Source organism: Prionailurus bengalensis, chromosome B4 (genome assembly GCF_016509475.1).
Source record: "Prionailurus bengalensis isolate Pbe53 chromosome B4, Fcat_Pben_1.1_paternal_pri, whole genome shotgun sequence".
Taxonomy (NCBI): domain Eukaryota; kingdom Metazoa; phylum Chordata; class Mammalia; order Carnivora; family Felidae; genus Prionailurus; species Prionailurus bengalensis.
The window spans coordinates 114,492,725-114,511,545 of record NC_057358.1 but is presented as its reverse complement, the minus strand read 5'-3'; the positions used below and the strand labels follow the sequence as shown (position 1 = coordinate 114,511,545).

The 18,821-nt window shown below is 38.4% G+C and overlaps 1 long non-coding RNA gene and 1 other non-coding gene across 2 annotated transcripts in view; both read left to right on the top strand.

The window, feature by feature from the left end:
• LOC122472483 overlaps positions 1-5,401 on the top strand; it is a 91,893-nt gene extending 86,492 nt beyond the window's left edge. The window contains exon 3 of the long non-coding RNA XR_006294452.1: positions 5,277-5,401. This is a non-coding gene — a long non-coding RNA (uncharacterized LOC122472483). The remainder of the gene's footprint in view (positions 1-5,276) is intronic.
• A 4,018-nt stretch (positions 5,402-9,419) lies between these two features.
• Positions 9,420-9,525, top strand: LOC122474186. The gene has a single exon (XR_006294866.1). It is a non-coding gene; the product is annotated as a small nucleolar RNA U13 (small nucleolar RNA).
• Positions 9,526-18,821: the final 9,296 nt, after the last annotated feature.

Sequence of the window (18,821 nt, the reverse complement as noted above, 5' to 3'; positions counted from 1 at the left end):
ATGAAAGATGCTCAACCTTATTGGCAATCAGGGAAATGAGTTAAAACCACTATTAGGAGCATTTCAAACCCATCAGGTACATGAGAGCATCACTGCGGCGTCGCAAAAAAAATGAGAATTACCTAAACATTCATCAGTAGGTTGGGTATTTGACTCAGCAATAAATATTTATGGTAACTGAAACTTTGTATTCTAGTTTGCAATACAATGCTATAAAAATGCTATAAAGCGGTGAACATGAATGAACATGAACTACTGGAGAAAATTGAAAGCACACTTGTGAAACAAGTCATATATTTCTAGAGCAACACAAGCTTAAGTTATAGAGTGTATCTAAATACTCAAGTTAATTCCGAAAAGCACTGTATTCTTACTTCTAACGTAACACTTGCCAGATTCTATTGCACACTTTCATTTAGGCACCCAGTCACCCAATATGACAGCAAGGATTTTATTAAAGTATAATTGACAAAAAGCATTATATTCGTTTCAGGTGTACAGCATAATGACTTGATATTTGTATACATTGTGAAATGATCACAGCACTAAGTCTATTATTTACCATCCATCACCATGGGGAGTTACATAAAAATATTTGTCTTCTGATGAGAACTTTCAATATCTACTTTCTTAGCAACTTTCTTTTGTTTTATGTCAAGTTTTCATTTCAATTCTAGTTAGTTAACATATAGTGAAATATTGGTTTCAGGAGTGTGAATTTAGTGATTCATCACTTGCATATAACACCCAGTGGTCCTCATGGCAAGTGCCCTCCTTAATGCCTATTACTCTCTTAGCAACTTTCCAATATGCAGTCCAATATTATTGACTATAGTCACCATGCAGTACATAACATCCCCATGACTTATTTATTTTATAATAGTATATTTGTACCTCTTGATCCCTTTCACCTATTTAGTCATCCCCCTCCCCTGTAGCAGCCACCAATCTGTTCTCTGTATCTGTGAACAGCCACCAATCTGTTCTGTATTTTGTTGTTTTGTTTCTTTGTTTTGTTTTTCAGATTCCCCATATAATTGAAGTCATATGGTATTTGCCTTTCTCTGACTTAGTTCACTTAGCACACCATGCTGTTGCAAGGTCCATCCATCTATGGTGTTGCAAATGGCAAGATATTTGCAAGCGACATATCCAATAAGGGGTTAATATCCAAAATACATAAAGAACTGAAACAACTCAATAACAAAACAAAAAAAACCCCAATCTGTTTAAAAAATGGGCAGAGGCTCTGAGTAGACATTTTTTCAAAGAAGACATCCAGATGGCTAACGGGCACATGAAAAGATGCTCAACATCACTCATCATCAGGGAAATGCAAATTAAAACCCCCGTGAGATATCACCTCACACCTGTCAGAATGGCTACTATCAAAAGCACAAGAAGTAACGAGTGTTAGCAAGGATGTAGAGAAATGCAGTGTTTGGTGGGAATGTAAATTGGTGCAGCCACTATGGAAAATAGAGTGGAGGTTCCTCAAAAAGTTAAAAATAGGGGCACCTGGGTGGCCCAGTCAGTTGGTTTCAGCTCGGGTCATTATCCCAGGGTCATAGAGCCTGCTTACGATTTTCTCTCTCTCCCTCTGCCCCTCCCCTGCTCGTGTGCGTGTGTGTGCACGCGCCAAGTGCACGCTCTCTGTCTCTCAGAAAAAGTGGTTTTTAATTTAAAAATTAAAAATAGAACTACCATATGATCCACCAATTTCACTTCTAGGTATTTATCTGAAGAAAATGAAAATACTAATTCAAAATGATACCTGTGCTGTTATGTCCATTGCAGCATTATTTACAATAGCAACATATGGAAACAACCTAACTGTCCATTAATGGATGAATGGATAGAGAAATTGTGAGACACACACACACACACACACACACACACAATAGAATACCACTCAGCCATAAAGAAATAAAATCTTGCCATTTGCAACAGTAAGTTTTTTGAAGACAGGAACCAAGCAGAATGCCTTTACAGAATGGATACTGAATAATGTTAGTGGGGAATGAATTAGTAAATGAATGAAGAGTTAAAGACACAAGTTGCAGGGCACCTGGGTGGCTCAGTAGGTTAAGCATCCGACTTAGGCTCAGGTCATGATCTCAGGGTTCTTGAGTTCCAGCCGGGTCTGGCTCTGTGCTGACAGCTCAGAGCCTGGAGCCTGCTTTGGATTCTCTCTCTCTCTCTCTCTCTCTCGCTCTGCCCCTCCCCTGCTCGGACTGTCTCTTTCTCTGTCTCTGAAAAAGAAATACACATTACAAAAAAAAAAAAAAAAAAAAGACACAAGTTGCTCAGCTGTCATCTCTTGGACCAAGGTCAAAACCATCATTGCTAATCTTTGGTTCCTGCTCCTCGTCCTGTCCAACCTGGCCTTTTCCTGGAGCCCCTGACTTTCCCTTCCCATGCTCTTACTGGACCAGTTAGGACAAGTTGGGAGAGCAATGATCTGTCCCCATTGCTCACTCTTCATCCACATTTTTCATCTCAGCTTGGATAGTCTGGATACCTTTAAGAGAACCTTGCAAATAGACTGTGCTGTTTCTATGATACGTATTTGTGTTTGTTTATGGGTTCTCATGTGCATGTGCATAAAATACAGGCCAAATGCATGGGCTGGATGTTGAATTTTCCCTCTACTGTATCACTTCTAATTTTAGGTACACTCAGAAAAGTCACACACAGAAAAATAAATGAAACATAAACACTGTGGCTACCCTCAGAGCACTTTGGTGGGCCTTCACTTTAAGAGGCATTTCAGGGACGTCTCTAGAATAAATCCAAAGTATAGCGTGTGCTAGGAGGGATGGAGGCCTTTAAAAATTCTAAAAAGGACAATAACAAAAAGAATGTTCAACGAGTATTTAAAGCAGGAAAAACAAGAAAAGGAATAAACCTACTGCCAAGGGAACATGAACAGATGGTACCAGAGAAAATGGAAAAAACCCACTTTTCCTTTGATTTTCCAAAGCAGCACTTCTCAAAGTGGGTTCCACAAGATGCTAGCTCTTTGATTTTGCAGGAAGAAGAGTTGCATGAGCAGATACATTTGGGAAACATTGGGAAAATACTCAGATTTCTTTACTGCAGGATTTTTTGAGTGCCTTAAGGTGCTACAACATTCTTTGAAGCCCTAAGGGAGGGATAGAGTCTTCACCGCCATTCAGATTTATGTAATAATGGACACTAGTGTTTTGTGGAACATACTTTGGAAAACAGTCTTTAAGGCAAAGAGAATGGTTTCTAACCAAAACTTGTAGAATAAACACTGCAAAGACAAAACTACATTAGGAAACTACTTTTGTCTTTGAGGAAACTTTGAGAGACAGAAAAAGAGAACTTGACTGTTTTCAAAGATTTCAAATCTTTCAGTCCCCACAGATACATTCCAACTGCTAAAATCAGTTGTGAGGAGTAAAAGAAAAGGTTAAAGTTTCTATTAGGTTGGAAATAACCAAGTCACATATCCAAAGAAAAGTTTTAAAAACTTGAGGCCAAAATACCATCTCCACTTAAGACTAAAATAGATTTTTATCCCATTGTGATTTTTCTATTTCAAGCAACAGAAACCAACAGTGACCATTTTAAGAAAAAAAAAAAAGTGGATGAACTAGTGGGACTTTTACTGGGAAGAAAAATGAGAAACTAGAGACTCAGGCTTGAAATCAGGACAGGAATTAGGGATGCCGAGGGCACCAGAGCCTGAAGTACATGCTATCTTTTAAACTTGGCCATGGCTGAAATGAATTTCTTCAAATATTTCTTCCCATCAGTTACTCTGCTAAACATGCTAAAGTCCCAGGAGAGGGAGTCCGGTTGGAATCTGCCTCTTGGCCATGGGAGAGCTGGCCACCAAGGATACACAAGTGGGAAGATGCATTACCTAACATAAAATGAACTGTTGGTAGAAAGAGAAAAATGAATAGTGAGTGGCTGAAAAGCAACAAATTCCTGCTTCATGTTTCCTAAGAACAAGCTATATTGAATTAACCTAATTGCCTGGGGTTGGTAAAACTCTGAAATGGCATAGAACTGTATCATTGATTCATTGTGTATGTTTAATTTATTCATTTACTTGTAAATATTCAATACTAACTAGGAAACACAAGGCACTTAAGCACACAAATCACATTAATCTCCTGCTTAAAACCTTCAATGGTTTACACTTAGGATAAAATACAAAATCCCTAATGTGGCCTCAAAGGCTCCAGAACATCTAGATCCCCGACTGTCTTCATCCCTGTCTGCTTGGCCCGGCCATTCCAACCTGTGCCCCCACCACCCGTGGGCCGCGCGTCCCACACACTGTTGTGTCTGGCGGGCACTCTTTTCACTCAGGCCTGAATAACCTGAGTAACTCCTGAGTAACTTGGGCCTCAAGTTAAACACTGGTTCCTCAGAGAAGCTTTGCTAAACCCTCAGTCTGATTCTGTCTCTCCTGTTGTTCTGGCCCCTTGGAGCCCTGGATTCTTTGCTCATAACACAAATTGCATTCTCCTGTTTTTCCATGTAAGACTCTCTTCCTCAGAAGATGGCATATCTCCAAAATCCAAAGACCATCACCTAGTCTGTTCGGCTCTAAATATAATATCGATCACAGACCAGCGTCAAAGCAGTGTTGGCACACAGCAAATACTGTTCAATGAGGGTTCAGAAGTGGGTACGGACTCTATTTACATGGAGTCTGTGTTCTAGGGATGAACATTATGATGTCCACTAGAGGGTTGTAGAAAAAGTACCAAAGGAGCACCCTGAGAGAGGGTTACTTTGGCCATGAGGCAATTCCACGAGGTCTCTCTTCTGGTCCTTGAAGAGTTCTCCGAGAGGGTGAAGTGGGAGATAGAGAACACCGGGTGGCAGAGGCACAGAGGCGGGGAGGAAGGAGAAGGAAGTCTGACAGGTGTGGCCTTCAGCAGGGAGCCACGGGATTGTGGCTGTTGCCCACTCTGCAGTCGGTATCCAAGACTTGGATGAAAACAGAAAGGATGAAAACAGTCGGTTAAATGTCTGAGTCTTAATTTCAACTCAGCTCATGATCTCGCTGTTGTGAGATTGAGCCCTACGCAGAACCCTGTCAGCGCCGAGCCTACTTGGGAATTTCTCTCTTCTTATCTCTGCTCCTCCCTGCTCACATGCATGTGGGTACTCTCTCTCAAAATAAATAAACCTAAAAAAAAAAAAAAGAATAATTATGAACTCTGCACATGACACAGAATTGGAAAGAATTATTAATATGCTATCTTGTCCCAAAATTGTTTTATCAGGTTTGCCTTAAAAATGCAGTCTACAAATAATCAGCAAAACTAAAAAGCAACCGACAGAACAAGAGAAGATATTTGCAAATGACTTATCAGATAAAGGGTTAGTATCCAAAATCTATAAGGAACTTACCAAACTCAACACCCCAAAAACAAATAATCCACTGAAGAAATGGGCAAAAGACATGAATAGACACTTCTCCAAAGAAGACATCCAGATGGCCAACCGACACATGAAAAAATGCTCAACATCACTCATCATCAGGGAACTACAAATCAAAACCACAAGGAGATACCACCTTACACCTGTCAGAATGGCTAACATTAACAACTTGGGCAACAACAGATGTTGGCAAGGATGTGGAGAAAGAGGATCTCTTTTGCATTGTTGGTGGCAATGCAAGCTGGTGCAGCCACTCTGGAAAACAGTATGGAGGTTCCTCAAAAAACTAAAAATAGAACTACCCTACAACTTAGCAATTGCACTACTAGGCATTTATCCATGGGACACAGGTGTGCTGTTTCGAAGGGACACATGCACCCCCATGTTTATAGCAGCACTATCCACAATAGCCAAAGTATGGAAATAGCCTAAATGTTCATCGATGGATGAATGGATAAAGAAAATGTGGTATATATACAATGGAGTGTTACTCAGCAATCAAAAAGAATGAAATCTTGCCATTTGCAACTATGTGGATGGAACTGGAGGGTATTATGCTAAGTGAAATTAATCAGTCAGAGAAAGACAAAAATCCTATGACTTCACTCATATGAGGACTTTAAGGGACAAAACAGATGAACATAAGGGAAGGGAAACAAAAATAATATAAAAACAAGGAGGGGGACAAAACAGAAGAAACTCTGTGGAGTTGTATGGAGAACAAACTGAGGGTTACTGGAGGGGTTGTGGGAGGGGGGAATGGGCTAAATGGGTAAGGGGCACTAAGGAATCCACTCCTGAAATCATTGTTGCACTATATGCTAACTAATTTGGATGTAAATTTAAAAAAATAAAAAATAAAACAAGTTAAAAAAAATGACAGGCAGTTATAACAAATAGCTTTATGCGACATCATGTTCTCAACAAAAAAAGTCCTTACAATGAAAGCAATTTTTAGTCTTTACCATAATCCACTAGCCTAAGACCCCATATTTGCCCATAGCCGTAATTCCCAGTAAGGGACTCTTGCTTCTAAATTTATGAACCAAATAAAATCATTTTAAATCAATCTCCCCAATTCCCTATTCCTAACAATATCTGTATTTTAAAATGTGGGCCATTACACTGATCTATGGTTTAATGTTTTGTCAGACAGGAAAGTAGAGGGATAAGAGAACAGAGAAACTGAGGGTATCAGAAAGAAAGTGAATAAAATGGAGATCTTACATTCCTTAATGGAACATTTGCTTTCTATTAATGAGTAGTGTCTTTGTGTTTAAATATATCTGTAACTTACTTCAAATGACTTGGAAAATGATGTTTCTAACAGAACAGATCAATGGCTTGATATTCTGGACTGTTGAATACGTTACAAAGCTAATTTGTGATGCCAGTGTTAAAAACAAAAACATAAAACCCAAATGCTTAAGATTTCTTTTTCCAACTCATATGCTGTCAGCCTTTCCGTTGTTACCATAACATGATTTTTATTAACTTCTTAATTTTCTTTCACTTGTACAATCAGTTCTAAATACCACGTTAAACACACTATCGAAAGACCATTAACCAATTGATGCTTACTCAGTTGTTAAAATGAATAAAAACCATTTTCCCTCTCCTCCCTCCATCTTTCCCTCACTTCCTCCTTTCCTCTCTTCTTCCACAAACATTTATTAAATTCTAATATGAGGCTGGAGCTCTACTAAGTGCACACATTTTGAATATCTAATACTTGGATTCAGGCATATTTAACAGTTTTGTCCATGATGAACATGATTTAACATGATTCAATTGATCCATTACAGTACCCCTCCAGAAACCTCTCCTTCATGTTTAAACTTCTTATTGGAGTCTAGTCTGATGTAACAGAGTTGCCCCTACACACACACACACGCACACACACACACACACACACACACACACACTCATCCGTGGATAATGACTCATCACCATGCAGTTCTTGGTTAGTTTATTGTTCACTCCTCACTCCTCCTTTGGCTGAGAGCTGAATAAAAATGTACTCAGCTGACTCTTGAGTGAGTCAGTAAGCCTCCTTTTCATTTCCTAGTTAAGGCTGGAATAAGCAGTTCTCCACCCAGCAATTCTAATTAAACCCACTAATTTAAAGAAAATACATGTAAACCTTAACATGTTAATTAGAATGGTTATAGGTTGTATCTAATAAAAAATGGGAATCTAACAAGTACAAAGTTCTGTGTATGACATATTAAACAAGACTGGGTGTATTTAATTCAACTGAATCACTGGAGACCTGCTTCCTTGTCCTCTGCTGTTTTTAGAAATGTTTTCCTTTCCTTGCTTAATTGTTTTTGATATTTATTTAGTAGACCACCGGGATCTTCTTGAGTAAGGACCAAAGACAAACATTTGTTAGCACTGTGCTTAATGTTCACCAACATCCCACTGACACATGCAAAAGTATCCTGGAGAGGATTATTTAAGTTTGAGTTTATCTCAATCATTTATTTTAAAATAAAGTAGGAAATTCTGTAGGTTTAGCAGAATTACTTTATAAAGCCAAGTTGAGGGTAAATGTTAATAGATTGGATGTAGATGGAAATTTTTCTGTTGATAGTAATTTAAAATACAGCCTCAGAGGTGTAGGAGATGAGTGAGAAGCAGCCCCATATTTTAATTTTTAAAAATTTTGTTTATTAGAGAGAGAGAGAGCATGGAAGTGGAGGAGAAAGGCATGGGGGGCGGGGGGAAGAGAGAGAGATCTTAGGCAAGGCTCCACACTCAGCACAGAGCCTGACTTGGAGCTCGTTCCCACAATGCTGGAATCATGACCTGAGCCGAAATCAAGGGTTGGATGCTCAACTGACTGAGCCACCCAGGTACCCCACCTCCCATATTTTAAAGAAGGGTTCTCTATACATATACACAGGCCTTATTATGAGTCTAGCAACCATCCCTCCACAGCCATTAGCAGAGAAAGCGAAAGATTCAGTTGGGAAGATGCATCTTTAGAGAAACTTCCCAACAAGAGAGAGCACAATAGCATTTCTTCCCTACATGCATGGGACATTGCTCTTCCAACCAGAGCCAAGAGACGGAGGCAGTGAGGGAGCCATGTAGCGAATTGTGAGTGCTAGCCAGACAAAAATGCTGGATTCTCACTCCTTGGCCAGATGCTTGCCAGGCTTAAGGAATGTGTACACCTGCCCTGTGCTGTTACAGGAGTGGAAGACAAGTGAGTTTTGGGGGAAGGTACTGAGGCTCCCCTGGAGTTTGAGGAGAATAGAGAGACAGTAGACTGGAGGCTGGCTGGAACTGCCCCTAGTGGCTGGATGAGGACATTCAGCTGGATAAAAATATGCAATGTTTCTCATGGACCTAGGAGACAAGGTGGAGACTGTCTACCAAATAAGATAAAAGGGCAGGGAGAGAAATGGGGAGATTTGAATTAGATAAAAAATTAAAGTTAATTTAGGCCAGACTGGAATTTTCTACAGCTGAAAATGAGACTCTTTTCACATCTGAAAGTGACCCCAAAGGTAAGGGATCTGCCTGAAATGTCATTGGGGGCAGAGAAGGGAGATCTTATTTAAAGATAGCGGTGGGTGGGGGCACTGGGCTGGCTCAGACAGTAGAGCGTGCGACCCTTGATCTTGGGGTTGTAAGTTCGAGCCTCACATTAGGTGTAGAGATTACTTAAAAAAATTTTCTTTAACTAAAAAAAATAAAATTAAGGCAGAGGGGGGAGTAGAAAAGCTGTTTACTGATTATAATCACTGACTCAGCACATTTAATGGAGCAGTACACAATTTATTTTAAAAGGAGACTGTTAACACCACCTATGGAGTAATCTTGCCAAAACAAACAAACAAAAATTTTGAACCTGAGTTTAATCAAACGTCTTGAACCAACCACCAGATTATGGTAAAGATGGGAGATGGAAGAATGGGCTAATGACACCGGGAGGATGCCATCAGCCAACTGCAATTAGAAATACCACAAGACAGAACCTTTTGTATTTCACAAGTGTGATGATTGGGTGTTCAGCCACTGTGTGGGATGTGCTTCCTTCAAACTTTGTCATAACATAGTTGGTACCTTACCCATCGGGGGCACCTGGGTGGCCCAGTCGGTTGAGCATTGGAGTTTGGCTCAGGTCATGATCTCAGGTTCGTGAGTTAGAGCCCACATCGGACTTGCTCATCAGCACAGAGCCCACTTTGGACCCTCAATCTCCCTCTATCTCAGCCCCTCCCCTGCTTGTGCTCTCTCAAAAATAAATAAAACATTAAAAAAATTTTTTTTAATTGGCACCTTATCCATCTGATGTGAAAAGAAAAAAAAAATCCCCTTCTTCAACAAACACACAGTGTAAAAGAAAAAAAGAGAAGGGGGATTGTCATAAGGTAAAAGAGACCTAAGAGAATGTCTAAATATGTAGTGTACACACTGTGTTTGAATTTTTATTTGACAACCGTAAAAAGATATTTGTGAGACAAACAGGGAAAGTTGAACTTGGATCGGAAATTAAATATATGAAGGAATTTTTGTGAATTTGAGAAGGCATGATAAGGCTATTATGTTTTTTTTTCTTTGAAGTTCTCATGTACTAGAGAAACATTCTAAGGTATTTATAGGAGATGAGATATGATGTCTGAGATTCAGTTTTAAATACTCTAGGATAGGGGTACCAGGGTGGCTCAGTCAGTCAAGCGTTGACTCTTGGTTTTGGCTCGGGTCATGATCTCATGGTTCATGGGATTGAGCCTTATACTGACAGCACAGAGCCCCTCTGCTGCCAGCGTGGAACCTGCTTAGGATTCTCTCTCTCCCTCTCTCTCTCTGTCCCTCCCCTCCTTGTGCATGCTCTCTCACTCTTTCAAAATAACTAAACAAACTTAAAAAATTTTTTTAAATAAAGAAAATACCAGAATAAGAGAAAATAAAGTGAATTTGAGGAGAGGATTGATGAAAAAATAATGGTAGAATGGGAATAGTTATTGAAGCTAAGTGATGGGTACACGAATGCTTCATTATACCATTCTATTTTAGTACATGGAAAATTCTCCATGATGAAAAGATAAAAATTAAATTAAAAATCTGTTTAGATATCAATTTTTTTAAAGGTCTGTGGTGTAGTAGAATGTAAAAAGTTTAAATGCAGAAGTTCAACTTGGTTTTGAATGCTAGCTACAGCTGTTATGTGACCTTAGGCAAGCCACTTAACTTTCTAAGCCCCATTTTCCCCATCTGGAAAATGAGGAGAATAATAATGCCTATTATTATTGCTGCAAGGGTTTAATGAGATAATACACATAAAACTTAACAAAGTACAGGGTTTCTGCAAGTATTAGAGAAATTAGTAATCTCTGCAAGGAGGCACAGAGTAAGTGCAAATATTAGCTTAATAAGATTTAATTTTCACTTCTCTCTCTGTTTCCCTTTTAAGCTGCTATCTCTGGACCTATAGTCATCCTGTTACTTTTAAGTCTTAAAACTGCAGTGCTGAAGTGAAAATGTGCTTAGGAAGAAATCCTCAGAGGTAGAGAACTGGTTTTCTATCTCTTCACCTTGGAATACATCCAGACTTGACCTTTGATCATTTGGAGTTCTATTGATTGCAAACCAATTCTGAAGACTTCAGGGGGAACAAAAGATACAGGATCCAAGGACAATCTGGATGTGGGAGGGCAGACTGGGGGGAAGCTCAGGACCAGAAACTCTAGAGATCGGAGTAACATAAAGCCATAATGTCTAAATTTCTCAGGTCACTACAACTGGGATGAATGAACTTGAGTTATTTGAAGTCTCTGTATCACTTTGCTCAAGATTTTGGTTCAGAGACAGAGGGGCTGAGTGGAATGGTTTGGGTCACATACCCACCCATTGGTTGGAATGGGGAAGTGGACTGGCTACCACTAGCAACTGCATTTGGTGATGGAAGGATTGTTATCTGTGTCAGACTACTAGCTGTTTTGTAATAACCATTCTTCTGAAATAGGGCTTCTCTGGCTTTAGCTGGCTGGCTACCTGCTCAACACTTCACTTCCTAGCCGACCCCAAAAGCTCCAGGAGGCCACGTGACTAAGTTCTGGCCTATGGGATGAAAGTGAAAGTATGTGGTATGTCCACGTTCTGCCCTTTACAGAATTGGACATGTGCTCCTCCTTCCCGTGTGGCTGAAAGAAAGCGAGAACTGGAACAGCCACTGTGGGCCAAAGACAGGAGGAGGGCTGTGAGATGTATTAAATAGAAATACCGGAGGCCCCATTAAATTTGAATTTCAGATAAACAAGGAATCCTTTTTTAAAAACCTAAGTATGTCCCATCCAACACTTGAAGACAGAGAAGCTCAATATAAATTGTTAAGTGAGAATAGAGCAGGGAGCTGAATAGTATGTATCCACCGGTTAATGACCTGTATGCTAGTGTATGTTTACAAAAGAGTCATTTATGTTTAAATATGACCATTCGGATGGTGATATGAACAATGACTTAGAGAGGAAGGAGATGAAGAGAGGCAAGAGATAATGGTGGCCTAGACCAGTTGGCCACATTAAGAATGGAAGAGTAGACAGTTGGTGATACGTGGCGAATATACATACATGTGTTTTGAGAATATGCCATGGTATTACCAGTGGTTTTCACAGGGTAGGCAGAGTATAAAAATATGTGGGAATTTCACATTCTAAATCCTATACTCTTAATAGGAAAGATTAATATTTTTTGACTTCCTAGAAATAAGAAAAATTCTGTGCCATGAAAAGCTAGAAGAGGAATGCAAACTTGAGAAAATCAGTTGTAAAATATATTCTGGACAAAGGATTAATATTCCTAATATATAAAGTGCTCCTACAAATCCAAAGGACAGAGATTAACATACTAGTAGAAAATGAGCAAAAAACATGAAAAGTCACAAAAGAGGGGTGCCTGGGTGGCTCAGTCAGTTAAGCGTCTGACTATTGATTTCCGCTCAGGTCATGATCTCATGGTTAATGAGTTGGAGCTCCACGTTGGGCTCTCTGCTGACAGGTGGACCTGCTTGGGATTCATTCTCTCTCTCTCTCTCCCTCTCTCTCTGCCCTCCCCAACTCTCTCTCTCTCAAAATAAATAAATAAGCTTAAAAAACACATACAGAAAAGTCAAAAGAAATACACATTTCCAATAAACTGAGAACATTCTACCTTGTTAATCAGAACAGAAATTCATATGACAACTAGATAGTATTTTCCTCCTAAATTGGCTTTTTTTTTTTTTTAAGGAACAATATCAATGTTGGTTATGCAATTTGCTTGAGTAAGATTATCAGAAAGTGGGATTTGGGAGTTTGGTTTGTCTACAGTGAAGTAACTTCCCGTGAGAAGTCCAAGGTTGTCCCCGCAGTAGGTCACACTTTGTGAATGGGATGACAGAGGCTGAGGAATCAGGAGATCACGATATCAGGTGGATTATCAATGTCTAATACAAGTAACAGCAACCATGTGTTATGGAGTATTGAAGATGTGCCATTCAAATGCTAAATGCTCACAAAATTCTATTAAAGGAGGTGCTAATGTCCTTCACATCTTACCAGGAAAAAAACCGTCTTAGAAAAATTAAGTAACCTGCTAGCTTTTCCACATTTACATAGGTAGCATATCTGAGATTTAAAGTACTTAACAACTCTTCACTCTTAACTACCACGCTGTACTTCATTCATGCATACAATATTAATTAAACATCAAGTATTAGACGCTCCATTAGGAAATGTAAATACAGTGGTGAACAAAATCCTTCTCTTTGTGTAGCTGATCAGCTAGAGGGAACTAGAGAGAGTTAAGTAGGCAATTATAATATAGGGCCATATGCCTCGTACTGGCTCCTACCACCTCACAAGAGCGGATTGTTACAGCAGCATTATTCATAATCTCCCCAAAGTGGAAACAATCAATGTTCATCAACTGATAAATGGATGAATAAATGTTATCTATCCAAACAAAGAAATATTATTCAGTAATGAAGAGAAATGAAGTATTGATTTATGCTACAACATATAGGACATGTGCTAAGTAAAAGAAGACAGTCTCACACACACACACACACACACACACACACACACACCATATTGTATGATTCCATTTATATGACATGTTCAGGAGAGGCAAATTTATAAAGACAGAAAATAAATTAGTAGTTATTTAGGACTGGGACCGGAGGATGCTTGGAGGTTAGTGAGTGTTAGTAAGTACAAGGTTTAGTTTTGGGGAGATGAAAATGTTTTAAAATTATGGTGGTGGCAGTTGCACAAGTCTGAATATATTAAAACTGACGAATTGTCCATGTAAATGGGTGAATTGTATAATGTGCGAATTACATCTTAATAAGAGTTATTTTAGAACAAGCTGATTGTGAACATTTCTTCCCAACTTTTCATTCAATGACATGTTGGTGGGAGTAAGGTTGCCAGATTTAGGGAGTAAAAATACAGGACAACCAGTTAAATTTGAATTTTGGATAAATAGCAAATACTTTTTAAATATAAGCATGTTCCATGCAATATTTGGGACATATTTATATCAAAAATTATTCCTTGTTTATCTGAAGTTCAGATTTAACTGGGTGTTCTGTGTTTTACCTTGTAACCCAGGTAGGAACACTGACACAACAGAAGCAAACTCTACAAATCAGACCCCACTCCCCCTCCCCAGAGAGCTAATTGTTAAGTATCTGCCAGCACACCACTGCCTAAACCATTAAAAAAAAAGAAAGACTAAAAGTCAAAAGATGTAAAAAAAATATATACTAAGTAAATACTAACCAATACAAAGATAGTATGACTATATTCATATCAGACAAAATAGATTTTAAAGCAAAAAGCACTACAGTGATAAGGATAAACATATTGATGGAAGATTAACTTCATTGATATTAATAATTCAATAGCTATGGGCTTCATAGCATAGCTTTATTTTTTTAATTAAAAAAAATTTTTAATGTTTATTTATTTTTGGGAAAGAGAGAAAGAGCATGTACAGGGCAGGGGCAGAGAGAGAGGGAGACACAGAATCCAAAGCAGTCTCCAGGGTCTGAGCTGTCAGCAGAGAGGCCAACATGGGGTTTGAACTAATGAACTGTGAGACCATGACCCGAGCTGAAGTCAAACACTTAACCGACGGAGCCACCCAGGTGCCCAGACATAGCACAGCTTTAACATACATAAAGTGAAAGTTGCCAGGACTGCAAAGAAATTCAACAAATCCACAACCATAATGGGAGACTTTGATATATCTATATCAATAGTTATAAAAATAAACTTTAAAACAAAGGGGGACACCTGGGTGGCTCAGTTGGTTAAGTGTCTGACTCTTGATTTTGGCTCAGGTCATGATCTCATAGTTGTTGAGTTTGAGCCCCACGTCAGGCTCTGTGCTGACAGTGCAGAGCATGCTTGGGATTCTCTTTCCCTCTTTCTCTGCCCCTGCCCTGCTTGCTCTCTATCTCTCTCTCAAAATAAATAAAAATAAACTTAAAAAATAGTTAATAGGTCAGTCACAAAAGATATCAATAGAAATATAGAAGATTTGAAAAATATAACTAATAAGCTTGATCTAATAAACATATATAGACCCCATACCCAACAACTGAATTCCATAAATTCCTGCCAGGTACCCATACAACATTTATGTGAAAACTTACCAAGCCAAAAAACAAGTTTGAATAACATTTTTAAGAACTGGCATATGCAGACTCTATTCTCTAAATACAATGTGATTGAGTTAGGAATGCATGTGAAGAGATTTTTAAAAATCTTACATGTTTAGAAATGTTATAAACATAATTATTAAAGAAACACATGTTTCAGAGAAGAAATTGTAGTGGCAATTTAAAAATACTTAAACTTGGATGGTAATAAAAATATATATCGAACATGCTGGAAAGGAATTCTTAGAGGAAAATGCATAATGCTCCATGCTTACATTAGAAAGAAAAATGTACCAAAAGGTTAATGAGCTGCAGTAATCTCAAATCTATGAGACTGGAAGAGAAATCAAAAGAATAAAACCAAAGATAATGGGGAAAATGGAAATAAAAATGATAAATTAAAAGGAAAGAATGCACAAATGAACAAATTTAGGAAAAATGATTAAAATAATAAAAATTTGAATCGGCATTTTAAAATCTTCCCACGCATGAAAGGAAACCCACCAAGCCCAGACAATTTTATCCATGAGTTCTAACACACTTTCAAGGGATAGAAAATGAGGAGAAACAGTCCCTGACTCATTTTCTATAGGTAAGTATAATAGTGGTATCAAAAATAGACAAGTTCAGGGGCGCCTGGGTGGCTCAGTCAGTTGAATGTCAGACTTTGGCTCAGGTCTTGATTTCAGGGTTAGTGAGTTTGAACCCCAGGTCGGGCTTGTTGCTGTCACGGCAGAGCCTTCTTTGTTCAGATCCTCTGTCCCCCTTTTTCTCTGTCCCTCCCTCGCTTATGCTCCCTTTCTCAAAAATAAACATTCAAAAATATAGACAAGTTCAGTGTAAGAAATGCAATTTATAAGCCCTTGCACTTATGTACAGTGATGCCAGAATCCTACAAGAAAATATTAGCAAACTGAATACCATAGACATAGATAATCAAACCATATGACTTTGCTAAGTTAATTATAAGAATGTTGGTTGGTTCAACATTAGACAATCAACTCGTGTGATTTGCCACATCAAGAGATTAAAGGAAATATGATTATTTCAATAGATAAAGAAAAAACATTCAATAAAGTTCAGTAACAATTCATGGTTTAAAAAGCGATCTTAACCTGATAATAAGTACCTTAAATAAAAAAGGCATAGAGCAAACAACATATTTTAATAGTAAAATCTTAAAGTCATACTTTTAAAATCAAGAATAAGACCAGGATGCTTGTCATTGATGCTTCTATGTAACATTACAGTGGAGGTCAAAGCAATCCACAAGATGAAGAAATAATGACTGGAATTCATTTTTAAAAACTGTCATTATTCACAAAGGAAAGGACACCCTATAAAGAAAACACAAACGTGGGGCGCCTGGATGGCGCAGTCGGTTAAGCGTCTGACTTCAGCCAGGTCACGATCTCGCGGTCCGTGAGTTCGAGCCCCGCGTCAGGCTCTGGGCTGATGGCTCAGAGCCTGGAGCCTGTTTCCGATTCTGTGTCTCCCTCTCTCTCTGCCCCTCCCCCGTTCATGCTCTGTCTCTCTCTGTCCCAAAAATAAATAAATGTTGAAAAAAAAAATTAAAAAAAAAAAAAAAAGAAAACACAAACGTATGTGTTGATTTATTATTGGATATAATATGGGGGTCTTTAGATTTAAGTTCAAAACACAAAAGGATAGTTACATTTTGATACAGCAACTAGAATCAGAAAACGCAACAAAAATATATTTAAGAATAATTTTAACCAAAGATATAGAAGACCCTTTTGTAGGAAAGTGTTGATTTTACTGAATGGTATTAAAGTAGATCCAAATAAATGGAGAGATAAAACATGTTTATGGATTGAGGATCCATAATAATAATTTTGATATTTAGTTCTCCCAGAATTGATTAAGTTGATTGAAATCAATTTCGATTAAAATCTCAACAGAATTTTTTTGGTAGAATTTGTCGAAATGATTCTAAAATTTATATGAAGAGCAAAAGGCCAATACTAGCAAAGTGAGACTAAAACAAGATCAAGCTGATATCAAGACTTATTACAAAGTTGTAGTAATCATAATAATGTGAAACTGGCAAGAGACAGTAAATAGATCAATATAACAATATAGAAAACCACCTTCCCAAATTACATAGATGTTTACGTAAAAACCTGATGTCTGACAGTGCTGAAAATGTGCAGCAATGGGAGAAAGCAGAAACTATTCAATGAATGGTACAGGCACAACTGGTTATCCACATGGAAAAAAATTTTGAAAATTGGTTTTCTAGTTTAGGTCATAAAATCAGTTTCAGACTGACAAAGGAGTTCAATGTGAAAAACAAAGCTCTACAAACTAAGAAGGTAGTCTAATATCTTTATGACATCACCATAGAAAAGGATTTCTCAAACACATAAGGAGAAATATTAATAAATTTAAATTTATTAAAATTAAGATGTTTATTTGTTTAAAAATAAACTAGAGAGGGGCGCCTGGGTGGCTCGGTCAGTTGAGCGACCGACTTCGGCTCAGGTCATGATCTCGCGGTCCGTGAGTTTGAGCCCTGCGTTGGGTTCTGTGCTGACAGCTCAGAGCCTGGAGCCTGTTTCGGATTCTGTGTCTCCTTCTCTCTCTGTTCCTCCCCTGTTCATGCTCTGTCTCTCTCTGTCTCAAAAATAAATAAACGTTAAAAAAATAAATAAATAAAAATAAAAATAAACTAGAGAGTGAAGAGACAAGCCACAATCTAAGAGAAGAAGATATTTATAACACGCATGACCAACAAAAATACTAACATTCAGAATATGGAAAAGAACAAGAGACATCAATAGGAATTTCACAGAAGACACTCAAATGTCAAAAAAAGGAAAGAAAAGAAAAAAAAAAGAAAAAGTGCTCAATCTCCCTAAAAAAATGCATACTAGAGGCACGTGGGTGGCTCAGTTGGTTAAGCATCCAACTTCAGCTCAAGTCATGATCTCACAGTTCCTGAGTTCAAGCCCCACGTGGGGCTTTGTGCTGACAGCTCCAGAGTCTGGAGCCCTGCTTCAGATTCTATGTGTCCCCCTCTTTCTGTGCCCCTCCGTGCTCTCTCTATCTCTCAAATCAATCAATCAATCACTCAATCAACTAACTTATCTCTCTCTCAAATAAATAAACTTTAAGATGTAAACAAAATGCAGACTAACACCATACTGATTCTCCTTTGGCCTGGCTCTAGATATACTACCTAGATTAGGAAGATTCCAACCCTTGGGGTCCTGTGAGCCATCATCACATCGCAAGCACTGGAATCACTGGGAGGCCATGGTCATGCGGGTGTCACGGCTTACCACAGGGTCAGTTATGACGAAAATTGCCAGGTTACTTTGGGAAAAGTGGTATGAGGCATCACCACCCCTGTGCCCGACTGTCGACTTCTGTGAGCCTTTACTTTGTCTTATATACTATTATGTTGGCAAACTATAGCCCATGGGTTAAATCTTGCCTGCTCCCTGTTTTTATACAGCTACAAACTAAGAATTGTTTTTACATTCTTAACTAGTTGAAAAAAAAAATGTATCGCACATGAAAACTCTATGAAATCTAAGTGTAGTGTCCACGAATGAAGTTTTTTAGAACACAGGCATGCCTGTTTCTATAGGTATTTTCTATGGCTGTTTCACATTGCAACAGCAGAGTTGCGTAGTTGACCCAGAGATGATATGACCTGCAAGGCCTAAAATATTTACTCTCCGGCTCTTGACAAAGAAAT